We start from the raw sequence: 17,283 nt of genomic DNA, 5'->3' as shown, positions 1-17,283 counted from the left end.
GGGCATTAAAAAATTCTGTTAGTGCCTGCACCATAAACATTAAAAGGTTTAGAGTTATAAAAATAGCCTCACTGGCTTATTGAATTTCACTGGATATTTTTTGACTATATCAAAGCCTTTATGATTTTTCTACTGCAAGTTTTCTGAAGGGCTTTTTATGTACACAATATTTTAAATCCACTATATTCATTTTTACAATACTGAAGAATATACACCTATCCCTCATTTTACACGGTACTTCTTTTACACGTTTTCGCTTTTACACGGTTTAAAAAATAAATGTAGAAAATAAACTGGCTATGACCAAAAGGAACAATTTTTAACTCTAATCTATATCTATATTCCAATCCATCTTAATTATATGTTATAGTTGATATTTAGAATACTAGGTGACAGTTTTATTTCAATCTGTCAAATAGTAACCGATAAACCGATGTAGGGAACACCCCCTACACATAAAGTTGCATTCATTACACATAGTTTTAAACCAGAAAATTTTAATTTTTCATATTCATAAGTAACAAACGGTTACATTATTTTTAATTACATTTTTTACATTACATTACATTACACAATTACATTACATTTTTATGAATCTTTCAGATTTTATTTTTTGTTCCTTTGTACTTCGTATTTAATTAATAAAAGAATATATTTTTTTTGCTTTTCAATATTTTTGTCTGATTTATGTACCTTTAAAAAAATGAAAAAAATTCATAATTAATAAACAACGAAATTATGCATTTTTTGCACACTTTTCGATTTACACGGTTTTACATTCAAAAAGATACAAATTCGATTTACACGTTTTTCTCAGGAACCTATCTTCCGTGTAAATCGAGGGATAGGTGTATTGTATTTATAGTTCAATATTGATTTCATTTCAAATTAGAAACCAAGGTGATTCCCTTAACAAAATGTATTAAAAATGTCTGTGACAAAACTCTATGCAGAAAAATTTAGAAAATTATTTTTTGCTGTTTACTAAAAGCAAAATGATATATATATTTTTTCAAAATTATATCAAAATTCCATTTATCATTAATTTATGCAAAGTTTCAGATAAAAGTTTATGAAATAAATATATGTTTGTTTACCCTTTCAGTTTTTATAATACACTGTAATTATAAAAGTCTGATTTTTTTTTCTAATTTATCATAATTGTTGATTAAATTGAAACTTATGTTAACTTTAATGATAAACTTATGCCCTTTATTAACAAAAAAACTCCTCTCAATTCAGACACTATATTGTTGAGAGAATGACACAAAGTGTCAAAATATTTACTTAAACTGGAACTATTTAGAAAATCATATGCATACAATTGAAAACAAGGGATATAGTCATTATAATTGTAAAAATATGAATTTAAATTTTGATTTCTGAACAACTGGTTATTAATATTTTAACCTGGAGCAGCAAATTCGCATATAGAATTTGTATGTACTGTATTGTCTGTTTTAGAGTTTAATGTACTGTACTATGCATGCAAATGTATATAAGTATGAATAAACTTGAAATATATATTTATTTTATTATTTCATGCTTGTACGTATATTTTTATTTTGTGTCTTTTATTAGTTTATCATCATTAAATTATACTATTATATCAGAATGTTATGTAGAGTATTTAAGCTCTGTAAATTTTTTCTTACATTGTTTATTCCTCTTGAAAACATATTGAATAAATTTCTCAATATTTTATATATTTATTTTATTTTCTTAATGATATATGTATTTTAAAAAATTAACAAAAAGTAAGTGATAAACACACACATGTATAACTTATATAGTATATAAGCTGAAATACTAGTAAACTAAATTTGGTTAAATCCTTTTAATCTTAATTAAAAAATGTTAAAATGGTAGATAAAAATATAAATATAGTTAAAATTAACTAATTGACTAATAAAATATAAAGCTGTTGTTTATTTTAATTTAGGTTTATATGGGTAGCATCAGAATGGAGTGATTTTGTTGTTATTTATCAACAAAAAATATTCAAACCTTTATGTGGAGGTGGTTTACAACTTTGTAATTTAACTTGTCTTCATTTTTCTGGTATGTAATATTTATAGATGCTTTAGATACTATATGGGGGGGGTCCATTTTAATCATTTCACATCCTACAAAAAATCATTGAATCAAACACATTAGATTTCAAGTTTGGGTTATTGCTTTCATCATAGGTGGCACAACAGCTGATGAAAGTGGGATCAACTTTATTTTCTTGAATGGAACTTTTATTTTTTATTGCATATTATGATTCTATGTCAAAAACAATCAAACTTTTATCTAAAACATTTTTTTTTGAAAGATGCACTTATATGTAGCTGAGCTGAACTTTTACACAGCCACCACACTGTACACGTGGATCTGTAGATATCTGTGAAGTTATTCGAAAAAAAAGAAGAAAACTGCTACAAAATCATGAAAGTGTTATTATTTGGTGGAATCATTCATTTTCTTCAAATAATGAAATGATACAAAAACATTATCAATGGATTGGTTACCTAATAGGTCCATATTTTTTCCTTGGAAATGTGAAAATACGATAGAGAGAATTCAAAAAGCTTGTGCAAACATGCCACAAAATGGAGATGTCTTTGTACATCATTTACCATTAAAAAACTGACAGGCATTTCACATTAATTAACCATTTCACTAAAAGTTTAATTAACATAAAAACTGTATTGAGTAAATTTAAGATGATTTTTGGCTATGGCATGAGCTATAGAGGAAATATACTGTCTTTTGACATGAAATTTATTTACTTGACGAATTGAATACATGCAAGTACAGTACTTTCAACAGTCAAAATGTCATCCTTAGGTGAACAAAGAATATATAAAATTCTAAAAGTGAGTTTTTAAAAATTATTTACATTGACTGAATATAAAAATGTATTATAAACTTAGAGTTACTACTTACTATATATTTATCTACTGACCATACAAAAAACATGTATAAAATTATGATAAATAACTATAGGCCCAAACTTTCATTCTTAAGTGATGTTTGAATCATAGAATCCTGTTCATCTGGAAGTCATTACAGTATATATGTTACCGGCAAAACCCGATTTTACACCAAACTAGTTTGGCATAAACATTTCAGGCCAAACTAGTTTAGAATTATTATTCAAGTATATGAATGGTTAAATATATTAATGGTTAATTTAAGTTCATCATAAAACACAAATAAGTTAATTTTTAATTTTAGTTTGATTTTAAAAGTTATTTTACTATTTCGTTTGAATTTTTGAAAATATTTTCGAAAGTTAATTACCTTTAAAAGTGCACGGCTTAATAAAAAAATATACAAACTGATAAGTACTGATTAGCTTATTTTTATTTTATAATTTTTTACGAGTGTTGTGTCGCTTCTAATCAATACCGTTTTTGGTTAATGTTACCCTAGGTATCGAAGATGGTAGCTTGTCTCCGATTCCAGCGATCAAAAGACAGGGAACAGTGGGGACGCACGTTCTAACCTAACCTAACCTATTCTAATAATTTGGTTGCTAATAATTATGGTAAATTATTAGAATAGGTTAGGTTAAGTTGGAACATGCGTCCGCACTGTTCCCTGTCTTCTGATCGCTGGAATCGGAGACGAGCCGCCACCTTCGATATCTAGGATAACATTAACCCGGTTTTTTATAATTAAGTAGACTATGTTCGAATAAATATTGTTCATCTAATTGATTGTCTTTTAATTTTATTTTAACCATTAATATACTTGAATAATAATTCTAAACTTGTTTGGCCTGACACGCCTAGGCAAAACTAGTTTGGCGTAAAATCAGGTTTTGTTGGTAACACATATATATATCTTTGTTAAAATACTATCAATCTTCCACTCTTAAACTTCCTGATATATGGATAACACTTTAAAAAAACTTAACCTTAATTTTTATATTCTTATTAATTTTTGATATCTAGATTTTTATTTTTTTTTCCCTTATTTGCATTTATGTTATTTTACTTAATTCTACACTGTATTTTATTTATTTTATTTAACCACATTTTATACATGTTGGGAATATCCTCCATATTTGTTTTAAGATTTAATCAAAACTTCTTTGAACATCTTCAAAGTCTAGCACTTTCTATGCATTTAGGTTTAGAACATGTTCTTGTATTTGGTCAACACAAAAAATTTTAAAAAATTGCTATTTGAACTTTATATACTCTTTGTTTGCTTGAGGATGACTTTTTGAAATGTTGAAAGTATTAGCATGTATTCAATTGATCAAGTAAATAAATTTAACACCAATTTAACACCAAAAATAGTATACTTCCTCCATAACCTATATTTGTTATTTTATGTGAGTATATAAATTTTTTCAATTGTGACAAGAGTTTTGTTATAACTCCTGGGCTCTCTTGGTGTTTAGAAGGGGTATCCATTTCTAAGTATTGTGCATTTGGTTGGGTTCTATTTGCATGTTAGGAACATGTCCTTTTGTCTTTCTATATGTCTATAAATTGCTTCTAAGTAGTGTTCATATCTCGTTACTATTTGCATAATATGCAATCAAAAATGGAGGTTTCTATTTAAGAAAATGAAGTTGTTCCTATTGTGATAGTCACACAAGTGTACAATAGTCCACAAGAGGCCATACACAAAAAAAACAACAATTATTATTATTTTTTTTTTCACATGATTAGCAATATACAGGATTCTTTTGGATTCCAACTCTTAATGTTATAAAATAACCCAAACTGGGGCAATGAATCAAGTGAATACAGAACAAAAGAACGCGCTTGCGACAAATAAGAAAAGACAGACTTGTAATCTTATGACTAACTTACACTAAATTATAAGCTAGAAAGGAAAGGAAAAATAGCAAGAAGTTTTAGTATGATACAGGAGGTTATAAGGAATACCCGAGTTCTCTGTTAGGTATTGATGCTTTTCTGGTGGGGAACCACTCTAAATTGTTTCTCACTGATCTTTTTTGGATGTCTTTGAAGATTCTCCTTATACAAGAGACGGTGTCTCTTTCTCTTTATGTTAATGGGGTCCATTCTCTTTCTGTAGGCCACCTTTGTCTCTCTTTGTACTTCTGGATGATTAGCAGGAGCGTAACTTTTGCACGTCTACCTTCACCGAGAGTCCGACCCAAGAATAAACTTTCTTATCGTTTTAGTAGACTCACTTCCCATTGTTAACGTGGTTTGTGGAAAGGGTTACCCCACCCACAGGAAGGAATGTTAATAGAAAATTCGAGAAAACAAAAGGAAGAAGAAAGAAAACTTAAAACTAAATTTATATCTAATATATACATTAATATGGCATATTGCCACACTATTTCCACCAACACTAGTATCATCAATGATGAAAATCAATAACTGTATCTTGCCCTTGGAGTCTAACATGTTTGGTTCAATGACATTTTGTAAGATGCATATTTTTAGTTGTTCCAGTGGATTGATTAAAATGGACCACCTTGTATACTAAATGTAATAATAATAATAAACACTAAACTACAGAGAACACATTTTGAAAGATACATCACTCATAAATGACTAATGCAGAAAATACCACATTCTTCAGAAAAAATACAACGTATAACCTCTGGTTGCATGCTCTTAGTACAAACATACTATTTACATACGCATAAAGTAGCAAATATAATACATCAAGAGCTTGCAGACAGATTATTAAATACCCAGGTACCATACTACAAATACAGTGGCATGTGATGACATTTGATGATAGGAAAGCTGTGCTGGCCTGATAGAATCATTGGAAGTGTTATACGATATTTTGGTGCGTAGCATACACCAGCTAAACTGCGAGGTTAGTGCTTTGTAAAGTGCATGTGCAAATGCCTGTAATCTGTTCAAATATTTTTGCTGCGGAAGCTGTCCAATATTTGACAATGCAATGCTTCCATTGGAAATATGTATATGTGAATTTATACTCGAATATACAATAGCAATCTATCTTATCATTGTTTTTCACATGTATAGAAATTTGTAATAAAATACATAATGTGGTTATAATAAATTATTAATTTTAAGTAATTCAAAGTATGTTAAAATACGAAAATAATCGCACAATATATATTTATATTTTAGAAAATACAAGGGAAGCAGCACTTCCACAGCTTCCACGGACTGCATGCTACTGTTCAAATATACTTCATAGTCAGTATTAAATAATGACATGCAAAATATGCTATGATAGAGTAATAATCACAGATAAAACAATTCATTACAATAGACCTGACATCAGTTTTATTGACAAATGTGACAAGATCACTTATTGGGCTGCAATTTGAAAAAATTGTAGACATATAAATTCCCACTATCGGTTGTCTGTCCATCTATCTTTCCTTAATCTCAAGAATGGAGTTAGATAGATGAAATCAGAAACCAGACTCCATACCTTTGGGGCAGGAGGCCCTGATTAACTCTGTGAACTTCTGATGCAAACTGGAAGTCATGTTATTTCAATGCAAAACTTTTCACCTGAAAGCAGTTAATAGATGACCAGCATAACTCTATTGATAAAGGAAAAGTATGATGTACAGAAGTAAGCCACTACTAATAATCTGAAGTGGAGAGCATATATTTTAAATTAAATAAATTAAAAATATGATTAAAATTAAACGATACGAAGAGTACACTGAGTTCAGCGTTATGTACACATTTGCTTGTCGCAAGTACTTTCAACGAACCTTATTATCATCATCGTCAGGCGAGTACATAAATTTGCCGAAAAAACTTTAAATAGATGCTACTGTTTGAACTTTATGCGTTCTATTCTATATCGGATTAGTTCTATTTAAAGTTCGAACAGTAGCATCTATTTAAAGTTTTTTCAGCAAATTTATGTACTTGCCTGGCGATGACGACAATAAGGTTCATTGAAAGTACTTGCGACAAGTAAATGTATATATAACGCTGAACTCAGTGTATTCTTCGTATCGTTTATACAGTATTTCGCGTGAAAATTATCATAGTGATATGATTAAAATTGCAACCCGGCATTGGGATGAAGTCACAATAAATAATTGCTCATATAATAGATATCATTCCAATCAATCATAACATGCAAAATGCTCATACTAAAAAAATCAACAAGTAACTCTACTAGCCTAAGAAATAAGGAAACTGTGGAGAATGGATAAAGTATTTATTATGTATTGTTTTCTCTTTCACCAGTGTCATTCCACATATGCTATGCAAAAGTCCAGAAACCTTAAACCTTAATAAAAACGTACACATGCCACATTGTTAGGAAGTTTCTAGACATGGACACATACACCAATAATACAGAAGCTTAATGTTACACTTGTTTGGATAGCTAATGCCTTGACTTTAGTTCAGCATAGCACTTGGCCCCAGTATCAGCTAAGCATGACATTTGCAACATAATAATAATAATAATTGTAAATGTAATACATGAAAAGCTTTCACACAAATACAAACTATTACGTACTCAGGAACTATACTACAAATATGCATCTCAGATATCATAGAAAACAACACACTGACTTGTAATCACAGACAAGTAGTTCATCTCAACAGACCAGACATCACATTCATTGAAAAAGAAAATAAAATCATATACATCATAGACATAGCTATACAAACATATGTAACATTCAAAATAAATACACTGAAAAAATTAGTAACTACTTGGAACCTTGCACAAGGTTGGATTAGTGTTAGCATTACCACCCATCTGGTTTTCACCCAGACAGTCCAGGAATTGACTCACCGTCTGGGTGAACTATTAATTTCACAATTTTGTAGAAATTGTGAAATTACAACAAAAGAAAGTTTTTACAAATTTACACTATTTTAACAGTGAAATAACTTTCAGTGAGTGCAAGTTATTTCGCTCATAACTCATATAACTCATCTGCAATCCTGCCATGTTTCTGTTTACGCCGATGTGTGGGGTGAATCCTGTCGAACGCCTTTTCTTTTTGTTTTTGTTTGTACAATTGTACATGTCTCAAATAGAGCTAAGTTATTTGTACCTGTCCTTTCTTAATTTAGGACTTACGTTACTCCACTTCTATGCAAGTTCTTTGTCCCTAACTGTAACTGATTTACAACCAGCATGCATGTAATTCTTTGCATTGCACGTGTCAGGAAGTTCAAACAAACCTGACCTGCTGTCCGGGGTCAGCAATTTTGAAAAGGTGGCAACACTAATTAGTGTCTGTGGAGAATGGATGAGATACATATTGTGCCTGTAATTCTGTTTTTGCATGTCATACCACTTGCTTAGCATAAAAATCTCGAAATATTAGGACTTCACAACAGCATGTACTGTAAAGTACATTACACCCTTTTAAAAGTTTCCTGACTACTTGACATATATTTAGTATATATGTCAAGTAGTCAAGAAACTTTTAAAAAGGTAAATGTACAAACATTTGCTTACTGTAGTTATACCTTAACTTTGGTCCATCACTATCATTGACAAATGTAGTAAGATTGCTTAAATAACAGACATCTCTGTTCCAACCACTTATAAAAAATGCTCACACTAAAAAGATTGACAAGTACAATCCACTTGCTCAAGAAATAAGACAGATGTGAAGGATGGATAAGATGTATATTGTATTTGTTGTCCTCTCTTCTACTGGTGTTATACCATATACACTGCACAAAAGTCTAGAAACATTAAACCTTGATAAAAAATATATACATGGCATTACAAAAGCTGCAATATTGAACAAATGTCACATTGTTACGAAGTTTCTAGATGTTAACACATATACCAGTAACAGAGAAGCTTAATGTAACACTTATTTGGGTTGACCTTGACTAGTCCGGCATAGCACTTGAAACCAGTATCAGCTGACATCTGCAAAATAATAATAATAATAATAATAAAACTAATAATGCTATGAATGTAAATAACCAATAATAAAACATATGCTTTCTTTCATTGTGGATATTTTTTCCTTTAGACCATGTACCAGTTTCAACACTGTTTTGTACAGAATCTAAACCTGCTACAATTCAAAGATGTCATATCCCATGTCCACAAGATTGTGAAGTTTCTCAGTGGACTCAATGGAGTCTTTGCAAACCATATAATACAAAATATTTTTTTCAGATAACTGGGGAAGGTAATAAATATTTAATTTTTATACTGGTATCTAAATATGATTTTTAAATTTGCTTATAATCTTTAAATTATTATTAACTATTTTGTTTTATTGTATACTTAATACAAAAATAACTGGTACTACTTGAAAATGGAATAATTTGTTTAATTTTGACATATAATAAATTAATTATTCATTTTATAACATGTTTTCCTAGATGTTTGTATAATGTAGAAAAAGTTGTATTCTAATGAATCTGAGTATTTATTGTATTTTTTATATGAATAAAAAAAAATACAGATTTTAAAGAAAAGGTTAAATTATTATTATTATTATTATTATTTTACTTTTTACTCCTATGCCACACCATGGGAGATTGATTAAAATATATTTTTAAATATATATGTTACAGTCAAAACCCATTTTTAGTTAGGATGCATTCTAACTAGTTGAAACTATAGAGTTGTGCCAGTCATCTATTAATTGCTTTCAGGAGAAAAGTTTTGAATTGTTATAATGTGACTTCCAGTTTGTATACAGTTAATTGGGGCCTCCTGCCCCTAAGATTTCCATATCTACTCTCAAATTTCTATGTAACTCAATTCTCAAGATTAAGGGAAGATAGACGGACAAGCGATAGTGGGTAAAAATTGTAGACGGGTCTACAATTTTTTCAAATTGCAGCATAATCACAAGTAAAATATTCATTAAGTCTGACTCTATTTAAGATATGACACATGACCCCCTTCTATCTCCCACCTCCTTGATCTTTAACCACCGAAACTTAATATTATCAATTCTCTTAATACACAAATCTTGAAAAATTTTTGAAAGTTTTGATAAAAGACATAGAAGTTATTAAGCTTTAAAGTGAATGAACAAAACTGTGCTCACACACAAAAAACATCCATATGGAAAAAACCCCGAATTTGTTTTGCATTTCTTGACATTTCAAGGTCTCCTAAGTCCAAAAATGTGAAATTCTTGGGGTGTCATTTTTTGACTGATTGCCATACTTTCCCTCTGTTATATATGAGTATAACAGCTGAATAAGTAAAATGAGTTTATTCAAAATTCTAAAAAATATTTAATATTTCCACAACACACCCGAGGCACTCTTGTAACACGTAAAGTGTGTGGCAACACACAGGATGGGAAACACTGATTTAGATGTGTGTGATTTGAAATTGCTTTGTGGATTGATAAGCCTCTTTTACTTTGCAATTAATTGTTCTGTTCCAAGAAATTTATCATATTCATTGTCAAATGAAATAGGATAATGCTGTCAGTGAACAAAGCTAGCATAATAAAGTATTACTGTATATAAATTGATATGGAAGTATTTTACATGTTAAATATATATATATATATATATATAAAATACTACAAGTTTAAACAACATAAAAATTTGTTGTAATAAACTTAAAATTCCGAATGTAGTAAAATGAAAATACATTCATAAGAAAATTAGAAAATAAGTAAAAATTAGTTGGTATAGAAATTTGTGAGGACCGGGTTTAACCCGGCCCAAAATCTTTTTTTTTTTAATTGTTCAAATCCCCTCGTGAGAAATTGGAGAAACGGTCGAAATTCTAAGGATGTGCAGCCTTCCGCCGTCGAAACGCACTTCCTTTCCCTCCGGATCCAAACTGAGTCACGGAGATCAAATCATCAGCGATTCACCCACTATCGCGATTGATGATCGAAGATAACGTGACCTCTGGTATATAAGGGGGGAAAAGGCTGATAACGGGGTCGCTGAAGGTCCGCATAAGACGCCCGACCCGTAGGATCCGTCCTGAGAATAGAGGGCCGAAACCCGAAGCCACCGAAGCCTGCCGACGATGAACCGCCCCGACCGATCCTCCTGCTTACCTCCACGACCAGAGAATCGAGATGATTAGTACTTCAATTACCATCGATATATCCTAGGAAGAGGTATGACCCCTAAATTTGTAAACTCTCTCTCTCCCACGGTTAGGAACTGGACGTGTTAGATTTTCTGTATTTGTTTATCCGTTTAAATAAATCGTTATTTGTTTTCATCATGGTCTCCGTTATTTCGAATATTGCCTTAAATTTATCGACGAACCCACACACTTCCTCCACTCGACCTGACAATTAATTACCCAATCCTGACGAGTCGGGATATCATAAAAATTTAGCCATCCTTGACAGTGGGGTGGGTCTTGCCGACCTGTTTGCGGAAGAAAAAGGAGGTACGACTCCGTCCTACCTCCCGGCGTTCCCACAAATTGGTTTACAGGAGTGGGGTTCGACTTCTTCGAACTATCGATAAGAAAAAAAAGGCCATATTCGAGTAACAAGGTCGATTTAAGTCGAATTAGGGACTTAATTATAAGTAGAAGGAATAGGATAAGTATAGGAAGGATACCCAAGCTTCTTTAAGTTAGTAGAAATAATGGAACCCAATCCTCGACCTGCGGCAGGGCCTGCTAACCCAGCGAACTCGCCACCAATCCCAAATCCAGGACCGAACCCCCTTACATTGGGCGGTCTAGGCGGAATAATTCCATTGTTGCCCATATTCTCCAGAGACACGCAAGGCCCCCGTGTAATGGACTTTTTTGATTCTTTAGCAGATATTATGAAGGTTGCCGCATGGTTGAAAGCGCAAATGCTTTGCGGTGGCGAAATTAAAACTAGCGGGGATAGCCCGGGAATTCGTACGAAAGGATCGGCGAATTAAAGAAGTCGATGATTTTGACGAGTTTAAAAGAATTATGCTCCAGCACTTTGGTAGAGTGCCTCTTACTTTTCGGTTAAATAAATTTTATCCTTGCGTACAAAGAAGGGATGAAGATGTCCAAGCGTATGCCGCCCGGTTGCAAGCGCTAGCGACGGAGATAGAAATCACGCCGGAAACCGGTGCGGACGCGGCGGAAACCGCTATCATTCAGCGAGTGCAAAGAAAAGAGTTAGACGAACGCCTAAAGGTCTAATTCTTGAATGGAATCACGCCGAGGATCCAACAAAGAGTAATGAGCCATGCCCCTAAATCTTTTGATGAGGCGCTAGATGCCGCAATTAATGAGGAAACAATTGAAGAACTCACTGCACGTTCACGCGGGAATATGCGAACAATTAGAAATTCGGAGCAATGGACCGATCATCCCTCGTTAGACAATTTAACCCAGTTAACTGAGATGCTGCAAGAACTTAAAGGTGGAATTAACGGGCTCACTCGAGGTACAATTCCACGTGATTATAGGACCCCATATGGGAGACGAGACGGTCGGGGAAGTTTTGCAAATCCCTCCTATGTCAATCCCAACCGCAGACCCGACCGACCGAGCGACCAAAATCAACACTGGAACCGATATCATAACAATAACGACATAGGAAATGATAGAAATAGAGTTCGATTCAGATCCCAGTCTCCAGCACAGGATCGAGATCGCTGGAGAGGCCAAGTGCGAAGTGTCAAAGGTCAACGACCTCGAATTAGACCTAAAAGAAATCCTATAGTTGAGCGGAAACGATGATTCACTGATTCCTGCAGAACTTTTTCTCCCTCTTATACCGATTCGACAGGAGAGGAGAGCGACACGAAATGGAAAGGCATGATCACACTAACGAGAACCTCTTCCAGACGTAAACTTATCATTTTAGTTTACATTAATAATATTCCTGTGAAGATGCAAGTTGGTCTTGGAGCTGAAGGCACGCTTATATCAACTAATCTAGCAAGCAACTTGAAGGGTAAAGCGCCCGTTAAATTTGGTATCAAAAGGAAGATGGCAGGTTCACAGGGAAATTCCGTCCCGACCGTAGGCACGTCTGTTCCCATCTTTAAATTAAGGGGACACAAGTTCCCCCAGGTTTGCATCAATAGCTTGATTTCACTATTAGTGATATTAACCAATTAGATCTGTTAACTTTAAAATTTAAATATGTAATATATTTTAAGAAATTACATATTTGGATATTTATTAGAATATGCAGTATGAATATATTGTCATTTTTATTTTATTTTTCTGTTAAATCGTTAAAGTAATTTTAGATAATTCATCAATTTGGAAGGACTGAAGAAACTGTATTTTATTTCAAAGACAATTACTTAATGATTAAACAATGCGCTATTTTGTTTTGGTTTACTTTTTAAAATCGATAAATATCATTAATATTATATAATTAAAAACGCGAGAAAAATTTTTAAAATACCAAATACAGTGGAGTGATTTTTTAACAAACATAATCTGTTCCAAGACCACGTTCTCTACCCAAATTGTTTGTTAAGTGATTGTCAATTTACAATAGATTTATATGAGAATTTGATTAATTTGTTCTGGAGACCCCAAACACACACACACACACACACACACACACAGTCTTGCATTTTTATCAGTCATGTTTTTTTTTTTTTTTTGTTTGTTGGGCATCAAAGAATCTGTCCAATGTCGATTGCTTTTCTCTCTTCGGGATTTTTCGGAAGTAATTAATAGCAATGTTGTCTTAGCCCCAAGCCTACTAACCTCAACCTGGTTTGAATGTCATTTTATGATCATTGTTCTGACATCCTCCCACTTCTTCAAAAGATCTTTAATAGCTGATGTCAGCATTGATCCTCTATCATCTTCCTCCTTTTCAGAAGAAAACATACCTTGCTGAATGTCTTGGCATTCTTAATTCAAGAGTTCTTGGAGTTTTTCTGTCATCAGATTTGTTTCAGGTTCCATTATGAGCTTTTCAATGTCATCTTCATTCACCTCCAATTCGAGACCTCTAGCAGTTGTCACAATGTCATTCATAATCTCCATTATCAGAATGCAGGAGGCCAAGCAGAATTTAACTGTTGTTGAGTGACTTCTGACCTTGCCTTCTGAATGAGCCAGATAGCTTCAAGAATATCAAATTTTCCTTTCCAGAACATTTTAAATTTAATCTCCCGATTTATTGGCTGAATCAACAAAGTGGTATTCGGAGGAAGAAACTTAACTGTCAGGCAGAGAAAGTCTTCCAGCCTATTATCCTCAAGGAGTTTTGGTGTCCTGGTGCATTGTCCAATTGCAATAGGGCTTTCAATGGCAATTCATTAATCCTTAATGCTTGGAGCACAAACTTCAAACAGCCATTTTTTGAAAAGAGCCTGCGTGACCCATGCACTTTTATTCGATCTTCACATAACTGGTATTTCTGGAGACCCCAAACAAACACACACACAGTCTTGCATTATTGTTTTGAATACTTTAGGGTTTTCACCGCGAGAGACAAGATGCAGGATAAGTTTCATATCACCGCTAGCATTAGCTCCCAAAAGTAAGGTCAATCAGACTTTCATGGGTTAAAAATAAAATACGAACAAATTCTTATTATTATTTCAATTGGCTTAATTTCTCATTATTATTATTATTATTTTAAATTGTGTTAAAAATTATTAATGTAATATCAGTGTCGATCTCTTACCTGTCAATGTCAGCTTTTCCACTTAATTTATATTCAGAGTAAATATTGAGCCAGAAATCACTTCCATTACAGCAAAGTTTGCTGATAATGATTTTAATTCAGATCGTGACTGTAGACACAATTGTGGTCTGCTAGAATCTTACAGCAGTAATACGCAAGCGTATGATCTAAATAGTCAACTATTTTTGTTGTTTTCAGGAGGTTGTCGTCTCCTGGCAAAACCTTGTCATCCTCCTTGCAAAGAACCAGACACTATTTGCAACACTACTCTGGGTGTCTGCCAATGCAGAAAAAATAAGAAAACCAAATCTGTAATTATGAATCCTAACAAAACTAATTCAGAAGAAATTATGCTCAAATGTTTTTCAGGTGAGTTAGTTTTTATCTGTAATTATACATTTTGAGAATAAATGTATGGAGCGTATTTCAAGCATTCGTAGTTATCAGATTGACACATGACACGGTTTCCATAATTCGACATTTTATGGTCATCTATTTTTCAAAGACTATAATATTTCACTTCTAATCTTTGGTAGGTGTATAATATTTTTTCTGATTAATTTGTCATTTCCTAGACTATCCCTGCATCGATACTATTCTTTTTTATATTACAATCTATCAAGTGGCTTTTAATAGGAAACATTTATTTCTGGGTTGATGGTGTTTCAGTTCATCAATTGTCATAGACAGTTTCATACTACTCTGTGTCAATTGATGAAGTTGGCCAATAAAGACTATAATAAATATTTCAGTTGATAAGTCCTATTTCAAATTTACTATCAATTTTATATTCAAGTAGTTATACTTTACCGCTAAATTTGGCTTTATATTAACAAACTCATGATGTAAACGGTAAAATAATTCATATTCAGTTTATCTATTTTAGAAACTTCAAATGAAATAAATTTAACTTTTCTAAATTCATGACTTATCTAATTAAAATGTCAATATATTTGAAATTTTTAATTATCACTGTTATATATTTTTAAAATTATTTGTTTTTATATGTTTTAAAATGTTGTAATATTTATAAATATTGATTATTTATAAATGTTTTAATTCAGACGATACCCAAAAGAATATCTGGATGTACGGAACGATTACTGTTGGGATCACCTTCGTCATATATATTTTTATCACTGTGTTCCTGATGTGGTATGTAAATTTAATAATTTGGTTTTTTTAAATGTTCATATCAATTAAATATTAAAATATGCATATATTCCAGTCATTCTTCGTTGCATCAACGCCTTATGGACATTAGAAGGCTGGTGTAAGAAGTTCATTACCCACCTGAAATCAAGAAAGATGTACTCACGATGGTGCAGTGTCATCATTATAAAAAAAAAAGGAATGCTGCGGGTTGCAGTACTAACATCACAAGTTGCTGATGATTTTATTTAAATCTGTTAACGAATATCGTTAAATGCCAAAATATTTGGATATATTGCAATGTTCCAAAAATTGTTTTAACACTTTGTCCTATTATTTTCATTTGTTCTTTTCTACGAAGAAAATGAACTGTGTCAGGCCAAATAGCCAGAAATATGTATCGTATATTTATATTTATCGTATATAGCCAGAAATATGTTGTTCGTACCAATAAATTAAAAGAAATTAATTGAGAAATAATTATGATTTCTTCCCAATAAAGGCTGCTATTATAGAGTATAGTGATGTATTAGTGAATGTTTTTCTCCCTTGTTTTGTACTGATTCGCTATAGTTCATTTATTTTCTAATTTATATGCAAATGCAAAGAATAACAATCCTTAGAAAAACGTTGCACGAAAAAGACCCATTTTACAGATTACTGATCTCACTTTAATGAGATTTTTCATTTGTAGATTGAGAAAAAGCTGTTGTTGATTTAAGTTACACATTTTAAATTGAATCGGTTTTGAATTAAATAGGATAAATTGCCGAAACAAACGAATGATTATTATTTTCACCTGGTAACGATAAAGATACCTTCTTTTCACTTTTGTCTAAGATCTCCCGTACTTGCAAATCAAAAACTACAAGAGTATAATAAGTACTATTAATAAACAAAGTCCAAATAGACAAGGATACAAACAAAAATTTATATCCCAAAATTCGTTAAAACCAACAGAACCTAATGCAGTTTTTCTATTTTTCATTACATACGAAATTAAATCTATGTGACTTTCAAAAACAGTTTTACCATCGATTGTTAAATCACCTTTAAAGTTCCATTGGTAATGACTTCGAATCAAGTTATCAATTAAATGTGGTATATATTTTTGATATGGGTAGTTGCACCAGTAAATAACCAATTAAGCAAATCTCCTTCATAAGCTTTGAATATAAACACTTAACAAGCAGACATTTAATTAACATAAGTAATGGTCATTACTAGTTACCAAGAAATAGCACTACTCATTCAAAAAGTGAGTTTTTTAATTTTCTGTAATATTGATTAAATTAATGACACGATGTTTTTAAAATTTAAAAATCACTAGTGAATGACAATATGGCTCTAGTAGTTCACCAGTTAACGGCTAGTGAATGATGGCAAGTGACTAATAAGGAATAACTAGAATATTAGGGCTATATGCAATTTTATTCCATTGTATATTATATATGTGTTAGCAATTTAATACAATTCAGTCATGTTATTTCAGATTAAGACATTTGAATAAAAATATTAAGTTTTAAAAAAGGTCTTTAATCCAAAGGTATCACATATATAGGCCTAATGTTATAGAAATTATTAGTTTGATAATTCATACAAAAATGTGTTTCATAGAT

This window comes from Centruroides vittatus, unplaced genomic scaffold, assembly GCF_030686945.1.
Source record: "Centruroides vittatus isolate TY-2023 unplaced genomic scaffold, ASM3068694v2 contig_82, whole genome shotgun sequence".
NCBI classification, from domain to species: Eukaryota; Metazoa; Arthropoda; class Arachnida; order Scorpiones; family Buthidae; genus Centruroides; species Centruroides vittatus.
The sequence above is the reverse complement of the archived record's forward strand: the minus strand, read 5'-3'. Positions refer to the sequence as shown.